At 47.8% G+C, this 18534-nt stretch overlaps 1 protein-coding gene across 2 annotated transcripts in view; it reads right to left on the minus strand.

Annotated features, from left to right (window-relative positions):
* The window catches only part of trabd2b (TraB domain containing 2B), a 47123-nt gene that overhangs the window by 19399 nt on the left and 9190 nt on the right, over positions 1 to 18534 (minus strand). The gene's annotated exons all lie outside the window — the stretch shown is intronic.

The following is an 18534-nucleotide window of genomic DNA, read 5'->3' on the forward strand; positions in this document are numbered from 1 at the left end:
ATCATGTTATGTTTTCTTAATCATAAATGCTCATATCGTGCATATGGAAGGTTTCAACTCCAGGTAACCCTTTCGCTGGGATAATCACGACTCCAAGCTCGAGCCTGTGACTCCGTCTCTCTGGGGTCATTGTGTTCGCTGGCCGCTCTTGTTCACTCGGCTGTGGCTTTGGGGCGCTGTTTTCTCCCATAATACAAAGAGACAACGGATGAGCTAACGGCACGCTGAACTCTTTTAACTCTCATCATCTCTTGTCGTCTCTCTGCCGGCTCCTCCCTCCCGCTGTACGACCAAAAACCCGATTGCATTTATTCATTCGTCTTTCTGCTCTGCTCAAATGTTGGTGATCAAATCTGTGACCATTTACCAAACCCAGAAGCCACGCTGCTGCGGGAGTTACAACACTGTACCTCCTTTTGTTTTTTAGCCAACACGCAGTCTGACGAGCTACAGTAGCTAATTCTGCCTCCGCGGATGCTGATTCTGTTCCAATGAGTTGCCACCGCCCCGGGTCCTCGACCCACAGGGCTTTCGGCCCTTATGTCTCCAGGGTTTTTTTTCTCCCCCAAATGAAAACACGGACCCCCTGGCCAGAGTCGAGGAGCAGGAGCTGGCCGAGCACACACACACCTGCCAGGATGTTTGTGCTTCTCCCGGTTCCCTTTAACACGGCTAACGGCACCAGACATGACAGACGAGAGGGCGCAGCGCAGGGCGCCGGGTAAGAGCGGAGGGTTGTGTGTCAGCTTGATTGTGTTGTTAGGGGAGTTGTTATTTCAATATTGTCCGTCTCCCGGGGGAAAGAACATCTCTGCAGCTGTAACCATGGCGCCTGAGTTTGTGCCGGGCCGAATGAAAGAGCACGTCAATCACTGCGGGAGAGGCCGAAGGGGAGAGAAAGGACAAATGCAAACACTCCTCGCAACTATACGCATACGTGTCAATGTGTGTGTGTGTGTGTGTGTGTACACACGCACGTGTTGGCTGACGGAGTGGGTGTTCTCGTGCTGAAGTGGTCCACTCACTCAGAGACAGAGCTCTTTTACAGCCAGGCCTTTTCAAAGTAACTAACATTGACTTCTCTCACCACGTAGGCTACTACTGCAGGACTCTCCCCTCTGTTTTCTTTAATGCGTGCGTGAGAAACTCCCATTGTAATTAAATGAAAAGCTTCATAAGAACAGAGCACACGGAGGGTTTTGGAACCTGCTATCCGAGCCCAGCGCTCCAAAAATTCATTAGCGTGCATGTGTGGGAAGAGAACAGAAAAAAGGGGAAGGGCAGAACACACATAGAAAAAAAACAAAGAAATCAGATCATGTTTCAGAAAATTGACTTCATCAGCATGTGTGTGCATTGCAGGAATCAACCTCTAAGTGCGTTAAATCCTGGCTGTTTGCTTGCAAAAGTGTCATATTTTTGAAGGTTTAAGGGGTCTGAGGCATGAGTACATGCCGATGACAAGGAGGCTGCAGAGGAGGGAGCCTTGACGACTACATCACTCCCCTATTACACCTCCGCAATCTGAATCGGAGAATCTGAGTGGTGGAGAGAGAGTAAAGGGAAGCGCCGAATTGCACTGAAGTGGAGAAAATATTATTTATAAAATATTTCCCTTCACAGCTGTAGGAGCCTGTAAAGCAAATGAGGAGAACTCATCATTCACAACCATCAACCTTCAAAGTTCCATCTGTTCTCCTCCCTTCGTTTCCATTTTCCCCAACCCCCCCCCTTTTTAAATACTCAAAACAATGAGACACAATAACACAATCCTGCACACTGACGGAGGAAGAAAGGAAGGAATGAATGAGAGCAGGAGCAGAGAACAAAAGCAGGAGAGGTGTGAAAGAATGGTAGAGGACAAACAAAGCCTTGTTCTCTACGAGAGGACCATGTGCTGTACAGATGGAGGTGATTCCTCCACGTCTGCACCGCGGAGGGTTGGTATACGGGCTTGGCGTGGGCACCTGGTATTACCACTCAGGCAGTCAGGTGCTTGAAAGCCTGACGGTGTGTGCCAGCGTCGGGCGGGAGATCTGAGAAGGTTCGTTCCTTCGCACATCTCCCCCTTTGCCCGAACCGCTTCTCTCAGTAGATCTATTCTTCTCCTTGTTCTGCTGAGCCAACTCCAGTCCTCTCGGGTGTTATGTGTCACGCAGGACAGGTAATAAATCCCTGCTTCTGTCATCGTCACACTTTGAGTTGCATTACAGCGACGGTTGGCAGCCTTTCTGGTCCTTGACCTTTTAAATAGAAAATGATGCAGTGACTATTTAAGACTCTAAAGGTTGTGAGCAGTTCTACTAAAATGGGATTTTCCCTCTTTAAACTTGCGCCGGCCCGCTGTTGCCGTGTTGAGAGCTGTTTTAGTTCAATATATATGCTCCATACCTCTTAAATACATATGCACAGTTGTGTTTTGAGCTGAATATTCATGTCCGCATGCTAATAAGTTAATTCTAATAAACTTCAGCAAAGGCTCTGTGGGTCTCCCAGCCATTGGAGGACATCAGAGATATGTACATGTTACGTGGCCGGGCACGCCTATCTAAAGAAGCCACAGAGAGGCTCAGATAACAGCACACATGTATAGTACTACAGTATATCTTTGCAAAGAGCTTTTCTATTCTATTTAATACATGGATGGAATTATCTCCGGTCACCCAATCAGCCCGCCGATAAAGAAAAAACAGTACAAACTGTTTGTGGCCTGTGCGTTCCCCTCGACTGCTCCCGTCTCCCCGAGAGCCGCTTGGGTTTCATCGGCTGAAAAAAGAGAAGATCTAGACCTCCTGACCCAGGACACGCACCGCTAGGTTCCCGTGGGGCCGAGTCAGCTTCCCCCCCCCTGGGCTACAGACGGTAAGACGGGATTGGGTTCACAGCACCCCGGGGTGACTGGTGGAAGGGAGAAAGGGAGTTGAAATAACATCCAGGGCAACCAAAGAATAGGAGAAGTCCGCGTTCCCCAGAAAAGCCCAGATACCAATTTCCCCCCCGTTCACTAAGAGACTTGAGGAAGAAATGTTTCCACTTTCGTTTAACCTGTGCTCCAATGTGCGTGTAGCAGTGGCAGCGGTATTTTAAAAAGCTGACGTTGTCTGACCTTTTAGTTCATGCGAGCTCTGAAAAAGCACCTTGAACACATTACTCGAGAAAGTCGTTGTGACACACGACCACATCAAAGTATCTGGACAGTCTCTCATAGCTTCCCCGGTTGTCTCGTACAGTTTTTATCAGCAGCTTGCTCTTTCTCATTTGTCTCCGAGGGAATTGTGTAATCTGCCTCGAATGCCTCAGGGGGGACCTCCATCGCCAGAGCGTGTCTAAAATAGTTTAACAGAACCTGTCTGCATGTATCGTTGTATCGTTTGGTAGCACCACGTTCAACCCGCCACATCTGGCATGAGCTACGGCAGGACAGATGTGTCCCTGTAAATAAACCCCAATACCCATAGACATGCGTGCACACTTACATATACAACCACCAATAAGCACGCAGGCTGATACTCGTACGCGACCCAATTCCCCTGTGAGCAATAACATGTACGCAAACCACATGACGGAGAGAGAACTCAGAAGTCAGACGGCGTCGATATTGTTTATATCGCTTGTCCTTTGTCTCGGTGTTTCTTTCTCTTCCTGCTTCCTTTCTGTCTTCCATGGTTCTCTGTCTCAACCTAGGAAATCCAGGGATTACCAGAGGGACAATCCCAGTGGCAGAGGCCTGCTGCTACCAGCTACCACCTCCCGTCCTCCCCCCGCATCCCCCACTCCCTCCTTTTTACTTCCATCCTGTCTTATTTCCTCTCGGACACAGGGGGTGAGTGTGTAATGGTGGGAGGTGTCCCCTCCTCGTCTTTAGTTCATCATTCACTCCTCTGAATAAAGTTTGCTACTGTCCGTTACCGTGCGCCCGCCTCCCTCTCCATGCACCCACATGCACCACCTACTGTATTCGCCCCTCCAGGCCCCAGAGCCTCCTGTCTCCCCTCAATAAGAGTCTCCAGGGAATTAGGAGGGTGGGAGGGGGCGGTGGTTGTCTTCCCGACATTTGTCCAAAAATAGACCCCGCTGTTTGACTTGGCAATGCTGCCGCTGCGCCAGTCACCCGAGCGTTCCCACCTTCCCAGAAAACAGAGAAAATGATGAAGTATCACTTGGTCCGGACGGACAAAGCTCACAGCCGGTTCCTCACAAGCCGGAGGCCTGAAGGAGTGTTGAGAAACTACAAAAGGAAGTTGTGCTTCAATTTTGTTTAGGTAAATTAAAGCTAACCCTAACCCTATTTTATATTATGACAGTATACTTTGAATGGTATCAATCATTGTAAAACGCACAACATTTACCCAACTTTGCAGTTTGCTCTTTGGTCTGGAGCAAAAGTGCTAGGTGGCCAATCATTTACCTCGGGAGTTTGGTAGAGACCAAAACAGAGCTAAAAAGACGGAAATATTGGAAGAAAAATAAATCCGGTGGCCAGAAACACTAAACCCATCCATGTTGTTTATTCTAAAAATCAGCTTTTAAGTGCACAGACTGTTGCATATAAGTGACCAAAACAATTGTCAGTAAATTGCTACAGTAAAACGTCTTAGAATCACTGAGAGCTAAAGAAAAACTCCTTGTGTTAGGTTTAGTACCATTTTGATCATTCTCAATGGTGTAACCTGCTTTATTTATAGAGCACGAGTGTAAATAAACTTCTAAACCAAATTAAGTGCGGTCAACTGCCATGAAATCCATGCGATTTCTTCAGCCGCTCTAAAGCAAATACAATTAAATTGCTCGCTGAGACCGACACTAGATCAGGTCACTCTAACCGGATCCCCCTCAAAGCTCGTAGTCCACTTCATGGCCTCCACTGATCCTAACACATTTCACAGTCTGCTTTTCTTTTTTTTTTTCCGGAGGAAAAACTCATTGAATTCCATCGGACTTATTTGGCTCCCATTATGATGTGTGATGGTATCCAAACCAGATGAGCTGGGTCTTCTCCGGCAGCATGAGAAAAGAGCAAGCAGAAACAGCAGTGTGTGTTTAAAACATGCCCCCCCCACCCCCCGGCCCCTAACCAGGGTCCGACCGCGCTCTCTTATCTCCCACAGTCTGCTTTGGTCAGACTAATGCTATTAGACAGAATAATTCCCACAGAATGATTTGTTGTTTTTTGAGGTCCGGCTGAAACTCGAGAGCAGCACATATAATCTCCTGTGTGGACGTAAATTGTATAACGGGGTAAAAACTGGGTCCAGATTGAGAAACAGCAACTGTCCCAACTCTCCTGAGCTGGTTCTGGTGATTACATTTTTATTTTTAAAATGTCAATCACCACACATCATCCTCCCGATGTTTAAATGATGCAATGTCTGTCAAACTGATTTTTCTCCTCTGTGAGTTTTGTGTGTGCGTCTCAGCAAGCAGCCGATACTGAATTGCTCCAGTTTGCACTATTTGACAGGCAGGCTGGATTCCACCTGCAGACCAGTGGACCTTTTCGTAGCATTGCGTGTAACGCTGTGGACCTTGGCTATAAAAGAAGCATATTTCATATCAAAGGGATATGGTTAAGAGGTCTTACGTGTGAGTTAACATCTGCATGTTGTGCATGTGTTCCAGTAGAGGAGTGGGAGACTAAATATTAAGTAGAGATATGAAATCAAATGAAAGACGACATGTGAAGAAAAGAGGAGGTAAAAAGACACACTGGGGTGGTTGTGGAAATGGATAAAAGTATCCTAACAGTCCGAAAGACAAAACAGGCCAGATGTTTACCGTTAACCACAGTATAGAAGGGGAGAAGAGGGAGTGTCGAACAGGTCTGGATCCCAGCTGGGTAGTTTTGCCTCTCCTTAAGCCCCTCCATCCTCAGCCCTGTCCACCCATCCCTCCCAAAACAACTCTCTTCATCTTCCATCAATTCTCAAACCCTCCATCACCTCCCTTTCCTCCGCTCAGGTCACATACTCTCCCAAGGACAAATCTCCAGAGTATACGGTTCTGCAGCGAGCCCCTTCCTCCTCCTCCTCCTCCTCATCCCTCGCTCTCTTTTCTTTCATTAGGTGGCGGCGGCTCTCCTTCCACCACCGTCACTGATCTGTTTATTTAGCTTTCATGTAACTGCCTCCCCTCCGGGCCGCGCTTGCCGCGCGCTCGCACGCCCACAGAAAGCTTGTAACTCGCCGCGCGCGCACCGCGTGTTTGTGTTTTTCCACATGTGTCTGTCTTCACCGCAGAGTTTGCCCAAGTTGCACAGTGCTGCGCCTGTGGAGCTGAGCGGACCGAGCTTCCCCTCCAGGACTTAATACTGAAAGCTAAAGCGGGCGTAATCCCGCACAGGCGCACCATTTCACGGCGAATCAGAGGGAGGAACGTTCAATTTCACGCGAGCGCGGTCGGCCTGTGGGGAAAACAGAGGGAGAACCAGGCTGAATTATAAGCAAGCTACTATGTGTGAGTAAGTGTAATAGGAGTTTTTCGGGGGGGCCGGGGGGGGTCCCCCACTATGAGTGAGAGTCACGCTGCTCTGTCATTTCAAAAACCTTCTGTCAGCACATCCGCGAGTAAACAGAGTCCAAACTGTCTCCCCTGATGAGAACAAGCTGCCTGGGGTGAAGTGCGGAAAAGAACACCCAAACACACACACAAATGTATACAACCTTCCCGGCTATCGCCTTGCACACTTAACTGTGGGACCACCGGAGAGATATCTGATGTGTTTGACAGATATAAAAGGGTCATTTTAGTGTTGGAAAATGTTTAATGGCTGCCTCCTTTCTTACGGTAATGAGTGGGAGATTGACCCCCCCCCCCCCCTCCCGACATGCCACATTCTGTGCTGCTACCGGTAAGCTCGCGCTCGCGCACAGGCCGGGTTCTGTTCGCAGATGGCGAGTGTGTGTGAACCGTGGTTGTCACCCATTGGTTTTTGGACCAGAGTTTAGAAGCCTCGGGGTTCAGCCTTCTTACTGTCGCCGTTTGGGGGGCGGGGGGTGGAGGGGGGGTGACCACAGGTGACGGGAGATGGTGGTCGAGTTTTTTTTTTACGATTATACCCTTGTGAGCTGACAATGCACCGTGAAAGGATTGAAGTTCTAATATAAAGAGACTCCCAGAGCGGAGGAGGACGCGGTAAGGACCTGTCAGTAACAAGGAGACATTTTGAAAAGCGGGTGCGTCTCATGCTGACACGTTTCTTCCTCTCCTCCTTTTTCGCTCCCTTTTCCGTGTGAATGAGAAGCAGATGAGCAGCAGACTCAGTCAGCCTACAAGGACAATGTGCTGGACTCCTGAACACTGCAAAGGACTCTGTGTGCCGCGCGGAATAGTAGTATTAGCTCATGCTCTCCAGCTAACAAAAGAAATATAAATATATTATATTCACATTATGTTTAATACGGCATTTAGCCTTAAAAAAACTAAAAACTTTGATCTAAAACCCATTCAAGAGGAGGCTAATTTAATCCAAAGAAACACTTATATCAATTGATGTTTTGGTTCAATCAATTTCGTTCCAATCCAAAACTATATATATAAATATATATAAATGAAAAAATGACGACAACAACTATATAATATATATCTATATATATAATCAACCCGACTTCCAATGTGCTTCTCTTAATTAAAGAGATGAACTTCTGGCTTCCCTCGGCTGCAATTAATTAACTGAACTTATTCATTCAGATGACTAAAGCAGACTTCAGGCGAGTGCTGAAAACTGAAACGAGAAGGAATGAATCCTTTTTTTTTTTTTTTAACGAGATGCCAATAAATGATTCTGCCGACATCACCAGTGCAAATCAATTCCTTGATGATGGTGAGTTGGAGAAAACAAGGATTTGTGCAACCTCATGAGTGTGCTTGCTTTTGTTTCCAATGAGAGAGACAGAAGAAATGGAGACTTTATTTGTGTGTGTGTGTGTGTGTGTGTGTGTGTGTGTGTGTTTGAGGACGATGGAAGCCAGAAAACAGAGGCGGCCAAGCCAACATAGAGACAGGGAAAAACAGACAAACAAAGCTCTCGGAAGCGCCGAGTGGGAGGCGGTGAAGGCGGAGGCGGTGAAGGCGGAGGCGGCCCAGCGACAGGACATGGGAAATAACTGTAGCCTGTGGTGGAGGAGGAGGCTACAGTAATGCTGGCCATAGATTATTGGCTCTTCCTGTGGCCGGCCTTGACTACGAGCGGTGCTGGCCGTCACATCAGAGACGGGCCCCTTAACTGCCTCCTTAAGACTCTCTCATTATGTCATCAATCTGCAGTTCAGGCACTCTGCTCTGTTGATTTGAGCCCACGCCAAGACTTAAAGAATGTTTTTACGGTCTCTTTAATTTATTTACTACCTCGGTTTGTATTTGTGTGTGTGCACGGGTGCACGGGTGTACCAGAGAGCAACCCTTTTTCATACCTAAATGTCAGGAAGCTCGACCGAGTCACTTTTTGGGGGGGGGGGGGGGATTAATGTTACAAAAGTGCGAGTACTCAAAGTTAACGCCGACTGCTGGATTCCAGCAGCGGTTCTCCTCGTTTTTCACACTAAAACCACCCAGCCTTGCTCTTCACCCTCTTTTCACTACGTCACCTGGGTTTACATCGGAGCCATCAGACAGCCACGTGCGTCTCACAGAGACGCTGACGGCTGCCTTCTGCCTTGGTGTCGTGGATCCAACCTAACGTTGGTATTTGACCTGCTGGACAAAAGAGCTCTTGAAAGTTGGAGAGCGGTGGAGTGATGAGCTTATGCTCTGTTTGATTGCCGTCTGCACGCAGCTTCCCACAGGAGCTGATGGGACCCTTCTAGGACGGCGCAAGCAGTGAATTTAATTGCAGTGCATCAGAGACACGTTTTCGACTACTGTTCCTCGGCTCTTCCGTTATCGCGGCATTGCCGTTGTTACCAGGAATCTGGCGATGTCGCCGCTATACTGTCCTCGTTTCGCTCTTTCCTGCTTGTGAGCAACCACGCAGAGCTCCCTTGGTATGAAGAAATCCAATATGATTAAGACTTTGATTGCGGCCTCTAATAGTTTTAGCACCCATACCCTCTATTAAGAAAAACATTGCGTTTGGACCGCAGTTCAGCTCAGGCTTCTGACAGGGATCATCTTATGGGAACGACCCATAATTCAGTGTTTCGGTGTGTGTGTACAGTAGGTGTGAGCTGTACATATATGGACACTATATGTCTATGTGTGTTTCTGTGCGTTTCCTGTGTCTGTTAGTGAGGCTGTGTGTGTGTGTGTGTGTGTGTGTGTGTGCGTGTGGAACCCACACTGCTCAAGGCCAGACTCGGTCAGCTATGCTGAGCGTTTGTGGTCAACAGATCACAGGATTGTGGCTTTAAATGGGCCGCAAATCATCAAACAGGCCACACAGATTGAGGGGGAGGCCGAAGCGGTGCTGGAAAAATAAGATTACATAAGATTACAACTTCTGCAGTTCACTTCAAAGCTACTAGCAAAGATCAGCACAATTTGTATTTAATGTAATATTTATATATACTGCTGGGGGAAAGATCAGCATCTTGTGTAAGGTTTATTATCATATTTATTCACTGATGAAACTATCTCTGTGGGCTGGAAGAGAAGCCTTTTCTTACATATAATGAACTTTGCCCGTTGAATTAGCTTGGTTTCTAATCAAAGACGTTCCCGTCCAGTAACTGCCTGCTAACATTTTCTCTTTAGTGGAACAGTTTACACATTACGCCACACGAGTTTAAAGCCAAAGCACTTTAATTCCACATGGAAAGAATTGGATCTGCCATAACATTTTTCCCATTTGAAATGCTGCTGTGACACGGCCTTCAGGCTTTATCTTCGAGACAAACCCTGACTGTTAAACTGAGAGTGCAGCGCTGCAAATTCACATGGACGAGCAGAGCTCCAATTTTGCGTCGGAATATCTGCGGCTTTGAAAGAGCTGATTCCAAACGGAAGGTGCGATTCCCTTTCAGAAGCCGGCGTGAGACACGGAGCGGAGGTAAGCGCACATGTGCAGCTACTGCGCACTTTGTGTGAGCACGGCGCTCACATGTGCGCTATCTCGATCACTCCCTGACAAAAACAAACGTACACATTTTCACCGTCCCACACACACACACACACACACACACACACACGCCTCCGCTTAACGGCCTCGCCACGCAGGAAACAATTCCCTATCAAAGTTTGTTTTGTTCAATGTTAAGGGTTAGCTTCTGGGCTATAAAATACACCCATAACCCAGCAAAGCTAAACCTAATTTGGGGGCCTTTTCCATTTACGTGTGTATCACTGATGGTCTTGTCCAGACACACAATGGTTTCTCTCAGTTTCCATCTCAGGACACTCCCTGCTGGGCCAAAGCCCATCTTAATTAACACCGGCGTTTTACTAGATCACTGTTGGTTTAGTACCAGCTTCACATCCACTGTGACAGTAATTAAGTGCCTTGGTTCCAGTGTGTTAAAATGAGAATGTTGTGTGTGTGTGTCATACACGCAACACCCACAGCCACAAAGTTATTGAATTGAAGGTCACTGAAAACAATATCTGCCAAAGGCACTTGAGTAGAAATGGAGCCACATCAAGCAGTGCCAGTCAGTATGTGTGTGTGTGTCTGTGAGTGTTTATGTGTTCGCCTGCATGCATGAGTGTGTGCCAGTGACCCGATCGGCAGTGTGTGGTTACGGGTGAGTAGCCATGGTTTCAGGGGCTACTCACACACACGCGCGCACACACACACAACAGGGTTACAACAGAAGAATGGAAAGGAATCATTGTACTCTGAAGCCACCACAAATAAATAACATGTCCCCCACAGCCATTGTTGTGAAAATACCATAAAGGAAGTAACACACAATTAAACACACACTGGTTTAAACATACGCAGACACACACACGGACCCTGGGAACCAGCTTTCAATCAACAGCTCCAGAAAGTTTACCCCGCCAAAGTAAAATGCTACCTCTCTGTTTCCACCATCTCTTTTTCCCCCACCTCATTTCCTCTCCTCCACTGACCCCTTGCTCTCTGTGTCCTCGCCCCCACAGTGGCTATGGCAACACTACCAACAAGGTGATTCAATCAACAGGAAGCCACTCGGGCCCTTCTCCCGACCTCCGTCATGGCGGTGAGGGCAACCCATCTTTTTTTACTGCAAAGATGGGACTGCATGAGAGGAGATGAAAAAATACTGTCACTTTCCATCCGTCGCGTGAGGAAGCAGTTGTGCTGCAAACGAATCCTTTATGCACTCCGGTTAAGTCGAAGCAGCACTTACGATACAGATATTTCTGACTGAAATGCTTTTGTCAGAAAAAAAAAAGCCATCTGAGTAAAGTTAAGCTGTGGTCAGCAAATGTATTGTCTCCTGCGCCACCCATTTCTTTTTGTCTATATATATATATATATATATATATATATATATATATATATATATATATATATATATATATATATATTGCTCTCTGGTGCGATTCCCTTTCAGAAGGGTTAGGGTTAGGGTTAGGGTTAATATACATATATATATGTATATTTTTATTTTTATTTTTTTATCTGAGTCACTTCTGGTTCCCACTCACGAGGTGTCCAAGTTATTTAGTCTTCTCCCCGAGGGTGTAAGTCGGCAGCGAGTGAGGACGGGACGGCGCAGGCCGGCTGGAGACGCAGCGCTGTGCCGTCTGGCTCGAGTGTTGCGTTCAGGGGGCGCGATGGCTTGTGTCAGTCAACACTCACTCAGGCGCTTTTTCTCCCCCCGCACAAGGTGTCGGCGCTTAGCTTTCAGGGAGCGCGTATCGTCATCGCCGCCTGCCGCTGCCGGGAGCCGCCCAGACGCAGACCTGACACAGAGCAGAGTCCCGGGACGGGTGACACACACAGAGACACGTGTTTATCGTTGAGGGGATTGTTGGGACTCCTTTCATGTGGGGGGGGGGGGGGAGGCCGCGTTTATCTCCCTCTCGCCTCTCACTTTTCCCTCCCGCTATTTCTCCCTGGACAATTTCTTTTAAGCGCTTTCTTGTTCCTCCTAACTCCCGCAGCCCCCGTCTGGCTTTTATGTCCGTTTCGTTCCTCTTACTCGTCTTACTCTTCTCTTCTGACCCGATCCATCTGAGCGCAGTGCGACCGGGGAGGATGCGGGCCCCGGGGGACGGAGCCGCATCCTTCTGGGTCTGATTGATGCCCGTGAACGGCGTGTCCGTGCCGAGTGTGCGCGCAATTCAACACCCGCGAGTCACGTGTGTGCAGACGGGCGCATTCCTGCATGCATACGCGCAAGTGAAGAAATTGGGTGAGTTATCGAGCTTCACCGAGCTTCTCATAATAAATGCGCACGGACATTTGGCACGGTCCAACCCACCCCGAAAATAAACCGCACAGGCACATTTCCACACGGCCGCTGTCAGCGGGACGAGCGCTCGGCCCCCCGGTTGGGCTTGGCATTCTCGTTAGCGCGCGGGGTTTGGATCCCCTTTCAGAGGAGCTGAACCCGGGACCTTTTCCCCATTCAGCATTCCAGAGAGCAGCGAACAAGGAGGGTGGAAGACAGGCAGGAAGCGGGAGCCCGCAGGGCCACTCATAACATCGGACAGTTCGAGTTTAATCGTTTGGTGAAACAAACTCCGCCGGTGCCGCGACGCAGAGAGCTCCCGCGCTCACAGCCGACGGAGATCAGATCACACGCTTGTATATCAGCGGAGTAATCAAGCTCAGCAGAGCACATGTACCCTGTACGGAACAACTCCATCCCGACTCTCGATTACATTCCTTTCAAATGAGCCCCGGAAGAATCCAAGGCTGATTAAAAGTCATTTATTTGTGTTGGGACGGAGAGTGGCTTTTTTTATTTTATTTTTTATTTTTTACAAGAGCCAGATCAGAAGGTCCTCCTGGGTGGGCAGCGCTGCCCCAGAAAAGCTGAACCCAAACCAGACATCCGTAAAAATGATTTCATCCACATTAACTGGTGCACTCACGACTGCAACCAATCAATTTGGGGTTTTTTTCTTGTTTTTTTTAAGAAAAGCTAGAAAATTGCTTGAAGTGAGGGGGAACTTGCACTATTCCTACAGACTTGCATCAATAATGTCTCCAAAGCTTGGCGCACTCCCAACTGGAAGTGAGTGAAGAGGGATGGAATTCCTGGAACATTGTGCAGACTTAAACCAGACTTCACACTTTCTTTCCTTTTTTTTTAGCTGATGGTTTTGAGCCACAGTCTGCAGTCGGGCCGTGTGACGAGGGGCAGCTTAAAGGCCGTATTTGATGCCATGGGGCTCAACGGTTTGGGGACAAAGGAAAGATATGTGTCGTCCTAAAACATTCGTTCTCATTCTGTTGCCGTGCTTCATGGGGCTGGTTCATACACAAGTAAAAAAAATAGAAGTTGATACTTAAAAAACGAGCAACAAAATAAGTCTTTGAAATATTCTAAAAGTATATTTAGACACGTATAGACAGAAGAAATGTCTGGTTTTCTTTTGTCTTCCTTTATCACCACCTTTCTTTTCAGTCTTCATCATTTTCCTCTTCCTTTCCAATAGTTTCCATTGAGCCGTCCAGCTTTTGTTTGAGTCCGTGGGCCGTTTTGTGTAAACAGCAGCCCAGTTTAGGTAAGATACTGAAGTATATGGCTTTTATATAACTTCTTACTTCAGTATTCCTCCATCTGGCTCTTTGTAGTCTTCTTTTTACATTTGAACTGCTGCAATGCACAGCATTTTGTTAAAGAGTTTTATGACACCACGCCAATGAAGTGCTTTTCCAAAATCTTTTGTAGTTCCGTCAAGGCGTAAGTACTCATTTATTGAAACCTTTTGGACCCGCAAGTTTGCTTTCTCCGCCGGCGGCGGCCATTGACTCTCTATATTTGGCTCGGCCTGCTTCCCTGGCGGTGCAGCTCAAAGCTAATCCATTACATGCAGCCCGTGACCCCACGTACAAAATTACATGCTGTGCTGTTTTGTAGAGCTAGCACACCATTTTTTAATTATAAAAACCTATTAGTGGAGGTCAACAGTCTTTTTATGAACACAACTCATTTTTCTTGATTCAACATCTGAAAACTGCAAAGCACAAAAAGCCAAGAAACAGACACACAAACACACACAAACACACCATTGCCTTTCGTGTTTTAAATCAACCCACATAATATACAGTCATATCGTATGTACTGAATTTTCCAGAAACTGCAAAAAAAAGAAGCTAAATAATAAGTAATTTAGTGGTCATTACACGCCTTCATTCAACAAACACACATTTTTGGGGCGTATTAGGTTTCAGGCAGAACTATTGTGCTGGAAGCCGTTCGTCTCAAGGCAGCTGTAGGAAAATATAAATCAGCGCCGCAGTCAACTTTGTCAAGGCCGAGACCAAACAAAAGTCCAATTAGCTTCAAAGACAAGCCAATACCTTCCTTTCGACTGCAGCCACAATAGGAGGAAAATGTGTCGGGGTTGTATATTTGGGTTGTGAAATCCTCTCCAATAGAAGTGCACTTGGATTCCTCAACGGCGTATCATTTAAATTTAAGTGGGTGTATAATCTGAAGCCAGCTGGGCATTCATCTGTGCACAGCAGAGCGGTAAAGGCAATTACGCCCGTGATTTCCTTGCAATTGAGACTTAATTTGTGTCAGTCTCGGGCAAAATAACAAGACCTCAAGAAAAACACTAAGACACAACCAAGATAAACGAGGTTGGAGTCAGAGAGAAGACCACGGCTTAAAGAAGCCTGATCAATAACGCCATGCAACCCAGACTGGCGCATATCGAGAGGGCAGCAGTGTTGTCCAGCTGGGACCGTGTGTCCAAACCATCCTTCGCCGTATCCCCCCCGCACACACACACAATCTCACTAAATACCCCGACCGTTAGCGGGCATTAAATAGCCATTCACACTGGTCTGGAGTGCTTGGGTTGGCCATCACCAGCGCTGACTACAGAGGCCCGGAGGAGGCCCGGAGGAGGCCCGGCCTCCCCTCTCCGCCCCTCTCATGCACTCTCCCCTTTTGCAGTTTGGCAAGCTGATAAAATAGACTAGTGTTTTCATTCCAACAGCCGCTCGCTCTCTGTGAGCGTTTCACAAAGACCTGGCCTTCGGCTGTCAACAACGGCACGCACGCCTCCACCCTCCGCCCGCGAGGCTTCCGTCGGCCGCCCGGGGCGTTGACACTGCTACCTGGGAGGGTCGACAGCATCAAAAACACGGGATTTGTTATTGCCGATCCGGAACATGGCTCGGCTAACGAAGCGCCTATTTCATATTGTTCATATTCTCAAACGCTGTAGAGTTGCTGCGCGACATCGAGAGGGCCACATCCGTCAGAGAAAAGTGGCAAAGTGTGTATCTTTTCCCCCACTGGCGGAAGCTTATCATAATTAATAATTCATTTGCGTGCATGGCAAAACCAAATCCGCACCATTTAAAGTACTAACGTTTATGGGCGTTTATATCGTCAATAATATCCTCTGAAAGTCATCCAGGCATATTTGGATTTTGTTAGAAAGTGGAATCAGAAAAATGACAAATACTTGCAAAGTGTAAATATTGATTTCCTGTGCTAGAAAGTAGCGGAAAAAGTGGCCCCAATTCAACACATGCTGAAAACAAGAGACCGTTCTCAACAGGGAAAACACCGACACAAAGGGGTTGAAGCATTTCTGAGTTGCCATCTGCATCGGGGGGGTAGATTACACAGACCACCCCCCCCCCGGGCAGGTGGTCCGGGGCATCAATAACTGTGTCAGCTCACACAATGACTTTCTTCAGCCAAGTCCGACTCAAACATCTTTCTGTTCCTCGAGTCAACTTAAGCTGAGGACACTAATGGACTGTTTCTTTCCCCGTCTGTTTTTCTGAATACCTCAAAAAGTCCTCAGGGGAATCTTAAGCCCCTCAGGCCCGATGATTGCCACGTTATATCTCATTTCATCCATCCGCTGGTTTCCATGGCGACCTCTCGGCGATGGCAGGACTTACTTCGGGAAGTCACTTCCCCCGGCCAGGAAAGCGGTATTTTTACACGCTTTTATAGATATAAAGTGTTGATCAGTGACGTCTAGAGGCGCCGAATTCCCAAATTTACAGTTTGTATTCTGGGCCTAAAACGTTTCCCAAACTGTCAACCTATTCGCCTTAAAATAACAAATACCTTTCACTCATAAACCAAGGTGTTAGTTTAAGCTACGTAAGTGAACCACAATCGCGTTGTGCTGTGAGAGGTTTTCGGAATATCAAGGTCACACTTCAACTTTTTATTCAGTGCGTGCAGTGTTGCAGTAACAACCTCTGGAATATATGAGTAGGGCATAACATCATTTCATTTACTGACTGCAAATGAAGCGTTGAAAATCGGTGTATGAATGAACATATATAAATATATATATATATATAACTGTATGAATGAACATATATAAATATATATATATATATATATAACTGTATTCAATAAACACTTGTAACTGCGCATAGAGACTTGAGCTCCAGACATTCCCCGCGTGCCCGCAACAACAAATTTGCGCCGCGTCAAAAGTCAGCCGCCCCGGCCCGTTCACCATTAATAAAGCGTTTGCTCCATCAAACCGTTTCCCACACAGTCCCACATCTGTGATCCCCACAACACACGCATTCACCCCCGCGGCCCTTCAGCCTGACACATTCCCCCGCTAACCTGTTTGCACAGCTCCGGCGTGACCGCGGGCCAATTACACATCGTCACAAGTTGAGGGACGCCGAGGGACCTCCGCCGAGGGGACCCGACTTTCCCGACCCCTCCTCGTCCCCTCCCATGGCTCCCTCTCCTGGTCCGCTTCTCCGATCCCATCACCTCCGTCACTTGGGCTCTCCCTGAACGACGGCCCTCTCGGAGAGAGCCGGTCCCGCTGCGGCTCGATTCGATTTCTCATCTCACTTACGTTGCATAAACTCTGCCATATGTTGGATATTACACTTAAACTGTTGTGGTGGACGCCAAGTGAGCGGATGTCTTGGGAAAAGTAAAACAACTGCGTTGTGAAAACGCGGTGAGCGACAAGGGAAATTGACCGTGATGTGGGGGAGAAAAAAAACAAAGAGAAAGAAAGACAAGGGAGAAACCTCACTGCAGCATTCTTTTTTCTTTCTTTCTTTCTTTGTTGTCTTTTTTATTTTGGCACGAAGGAAACTGCTGAGTGGATAAAGTGAAAGGTTTCCTCTGTTATTGTTGCCATGGCTCCCTCCCGGTACCACTAAATTGAAGCTTTTTATTTTCCTCTCGTCTCTTTCCCGTTTCGCCTGAGTGGCATGGGGGGGGTTTCTCTGCTCCCCCCCTGCTGTTCCTCCACTTCTCTTTCTCATAATCCCTCTCTATGTTTCTTTTCTTTTTTTTCTTCTGGTCCGTTCTCCCGTGGTGGGGATTGACCTGGTCACATGTCAAGAGCAGGGCACAAATTTATCCTTGATTTCTTTTTACGTGGCCGATGGATCACAGTTTTCCAAACAGAGGGAATGCCAAACAGCTCAGTCACGTTAACATTATTGTGCTCTTCGTCACTGTCCTGATATCAGGAACTGGACTGTGCAAAAATAATAATAATCTCCATCCATCCATCCGTAAACGCTAACCCGCTTATCTTGTTAAGGCCAAATTTTCCCAAACGAATTGGCCGAGGCCGGTGTCGTTTCAAGGAACTGAGAAAGTCATGTTCAACGGCATTGTCGGTCGGGGGTTGGTGGGGGAGAAGAGAGGAGGGGGGGAAGGAGGGGGGTGGGGGGGGGGGCGCTCTGGGGCTTCGGGCCGAAGAGACGGGGTCGTCCAGAGGCCGAGGACGAGGCCAGTCGGCTCCCTCTGTCCTTCCGGCTCATGGAAAGTTCTGGGAGCCCTAATTTGAAAGGTGAAACAGAGGCCTGAATGCACGGACGCTCGAAATCCTCTGAGCTACCGAGGGCAGGCGGGGGGACGAACGGACCCACCAGGAGGGCCCGCAGCAACACAACCTGCCGCCCATCCAGGTGGTCGGCTGCTGCTTGGGGGTCAGTTTTTAAACAAACACGTTGCGGTTTTTGATGTACACCAAGCCGGTGTGGCAGCCAAAGGCATTCAAATCCACGTCGAGCGTCTGCAACGGGAGGCTGAAAGGATCCACACGCGGTGACATTTCCCCCTGTTTGACCCGTGAGGTCGGCCCTCTGTGTTTCACTTGATGACTCCGGTGCTCTACCAGAGGCCTTTTTTCTTTTTGCCTCGGCCCGCTGTTTGGTCTCGGATGGGGTAGAACGGGTGACAGGCTTTATGTGCTGACTGACTTGAAGTTAGGTAGAATATATATATAATAAAATGTCACTTTGGTCCAGTTATGTCAGTGGTAAAAGCTTCTTATTGCTACAAATACACGTATTATGAAAAACATGTTCCCCACCAGCCTGACTGGATAAATAAACATAAAAACCGGACCCGAAACGTTATCATTTGACTTACAGGATGATGCAAGTAAGTGAGAACGTGAAGTTGCTGGTGTGAGGGGGAGGTGGGGGTGTGGGGGGGGGGTATGGTAATAGAAAGGAGTGCTGAA

The sequence above is a fragment of the Gasterosteus aculeatus genome, chromosome 8 (genome assembly GCF_964276395.1).
Source record: "Gasterosteus aculeatus chromosome 8, fGasAcu3.hap1.1, whole genome shotgun sequence".
Classification (NCBI taxonomy): Eukaryota; Metazoa; Chordata; class Actinopteri; order Perciformes; family Gasterosteidae; genus Gasterosteus; species Gasterosteus aculeatus.